At 54.6% G+C, this 2,664-nt stretch overlaps 2 non-coding genes across 2 annotated transcripts; one reads left to right on the forward strand and one right to left on the reverse strand.

Moving 5' to 3' along the window:
* Positions 1 to 522: 522 nt before the first annotated feature.
* Positions 523 to 604, reverse strand: TRNAF-AAA. The gene has a single exon. It is a non-coding gene; the product is annotated as a tRNA-Phe (tRNA).
* Positions 605 to 2,310: 1,706 nt separating this feature from the next.
* TRNAC-GCA lies at positions 2,311 to 2,382 on the forward strand. Its single transcript has one exon. It is a non-coding gene; the product is annotated as a tRNA-Cys (tRNA).
* The last annotated feature ends 282 nt before the right edge of the window (positions 2,383 to 2,664 follow it).

Below are 2,664 nucleotides of genomic sequence, written 5' to 3' on the forward strand. Positions count from 1 at the left end.
TGCTGTGCTGAACTGAGCCAGTGAGGGAAGCGGGGGCTGATGTGGGGGCTGCCCCCTCCCCCTGCCTCAGGCCTGGTTGCTTGCAGCAGCTGTCTGAACATAGAGACAGTGTGCCGACACACTCCCTCTCCCCACACACACACTCACTCTCCCCACACACACACAGTCTCTACCCCGCCATGCACACTGCAGTTGAAAAGCAGCTGGCAATCTAGTAAGATGCCCATGGAACGGTGGGATAGAGAAACCTGCATCATGTGATGCTGTACCGGCCCGTGAGGCATTGCAAACCCTTCCCAAAACACCCTGCAGCCAGTTGCACAGCTACCCACAGTGCACTGCTCTCTGTGGCCATCCAAGATTCTAGCGTGGATGTGCTCTGGTGACACAAGGGACATAGTGTGGACACGCAGCAGCTGTTTAATTAAAACACTTTAAAGCCGCATTACCCAAAAGCGTAGACACAGCTTGAGAGTGAGACAAGACCCAGCTCCCTTGAAACTAAAGAACCACAACTTTCTCCATAGTTGGCAGGATTCAAACCTGCACAGGGAGACCCCAATGGATTTTTAGTCCACCACCTTAACCACTCAGCCACAACTACATTGTTGAGACATGTCTCTCACTGCACTCTAGTTCTGTTCTCACTGAGTGATCAATTCCAGTTGTTTCCTCAGACCAGCTTCCACAACACACACACTGCTGTGCCCTTGTGTAAGTGTGTCCATGGCTGAACTGCAAGAATTCCTGCTCATTTCCCTTCTGGCTGGAGCATGAGGAGAGTGTGTTTGTGGTCAATGACGTTGCTGTAGATTGTTGTCCATTTCCTGCCTTGATCATTCAGACACTCCCTTTCCCATCATATCCCCAGCACATCAGTGATTGCAATAGCAGGGGGCAGGTTTTCTCTGGGGCACTGAGATTTGTCAGGGGGTTGGTGGCTCCTTTCTTTCCTCACCGTGGAGTAAACTCAGCTTTTAATTCCATCCTTGATGTTTCAAGGAATAACAACAGATGACCGAGGAAAGAGGTGGACAAGTGGGTCTCAGGGGAGGGGCAAAGAGGTGGGGGTGGTGGACAGGGCAGGTCAGGGGAGGGGGTAGAGAGGTGTGAGCGCTGGGCAGGGTGGGTCTCGGGAGGGGCAGAGAGGTGCAAGTGGTGGGCAAGGCGGGTCTCAGGGGAGGGGCAGAGAGGTGGGGGCGGTGGGCAGGGCGGGTCTCAGGGGAGGGGCAGAGAGGTGGGGGCGGTGGGCAGGGCGGGTCTCAGGGGAGGGGCAGAGAGGTGGGAGTGGTGGGCAGGGTGGGTCTTAGGGGAGGGGCAGAGAGGTTTGGGCAGGGCGGGTCTCAGGGGAGGGGCAGAGAGGTGCAGGCCGTGGGCAGGGCGGGTCTCAGGGGAGGGGCAGAGAGGTGGGGGCAGCAGGCAGGCCTTGGGGTAGGGGGTGGAGAGGCACAAGGAGGCCTTCAGGGAGGAGAGGAGCGAGCGGAAGGTGGACCAGCAGGCCTCAGCCACAGTGGAAGAGCGGGGGTGGGAAGTGGCCCATGGGAGTGAGGGCGGAGCACAGGGGGGGCCTCGGAGGGAGGAGAACGAGGGAAGTGGGTGGAGTGGGCTGGGCCGCCCAGAGGATTCAGGGGGCCTGGGGCAAAACAATTTTGGGGGCCCCTTCCATAAAAAAAAGTTGCAATACTCTAGAATCCTGTATTCACATGGGGGCCCTGCAGGGCCTGGGGCAAATTGCCCCACCTGCCCCCCTGGGCAGCCCTGCCCTCAGCCTCTCCTCATCAGTCCCCTGCCCCCTAATCATTTTTGTTGCCCTCCCCTAGATTCTCTCCAATTTGTTTCTGTAGTGGGGGGGGGGTGAAAACTGGACGCGATGCTCCAGACGTGGCCTCACCAGTGCCGAATAGAAGGGAATAATCCCTTCCCTTGGTCTGCTGGCAATGCTCCTACTAATCCGGCCAATACGACCAGGTACCCATATTGAATGCAGACCCAGCAATATTTGATAAATTGGTTACTGTCCATTCAGGAGGTTATTTCCCACCTATTCATAAATAATGAAGATGCTCTAAGCGGAGGGGAGAGAGCTGTCCCGTCCATGTAGTTATTCCATCTCCCCGAGAGGTGGTAGCTATGTCACTGTGGGAAGCTATGGGGGTGGGTGTGCAAGCTGTGGTGTTTACATGGATATATAAGTTTAATCAAACCCCATTTTTAAAAGCACTGTGGGCTGGGAACAGAACAGGAGATCCCTGAGGCAGGGCCTGTCCTTCAAAATCTTTAAAATCTCTGACTTACCTATACAGCAGTCATGGGGGTATAGCTCAGTGGTAGAGTGTTTGACTGCAGCTCAAATGGTCCTTGGTTCAAATCCAAGTGCCCCCTTACAAATCTCTTCCTTCAACAAAAATAATGGCATTTCCATTATGTTCAGGAGTTCCACTGAATAGGGATCCCTGAAATGAATAGAAACACTCAATGTTTTCCTGTGCAAATGCATAAAAACCTAGCAAACGTGCCTTCACTGAAATCAGTTCCAATCCTCTAGGGTTCCTCCTCTATCTCCTCAGAGGCAGCCAATTCTGGAGGAGTGGCTGTCCACTGGGGAAAAGGGGATGGATCAACGGAGGCCACTGGACGGTTCAAGGTCGCTGAGCCTTGGCCTTC

Source organism: Mauremys mutica, unplaced genomic scaffold (assembly GCF_020497125.1).
Source record: "Mauremys mutica isolate MM-2020 ecotype Southern unplaced genomic scaffold, ASM2049712v1 Super-Scaffold_1427, whole genome shotgun sequence".
Taxonomy (NCBI): domain Eukaryota; kingdom Metazoa; phylum Chordata; order Testudines; family Geoemydidae; genus Mauremys; species Mauremys mutica.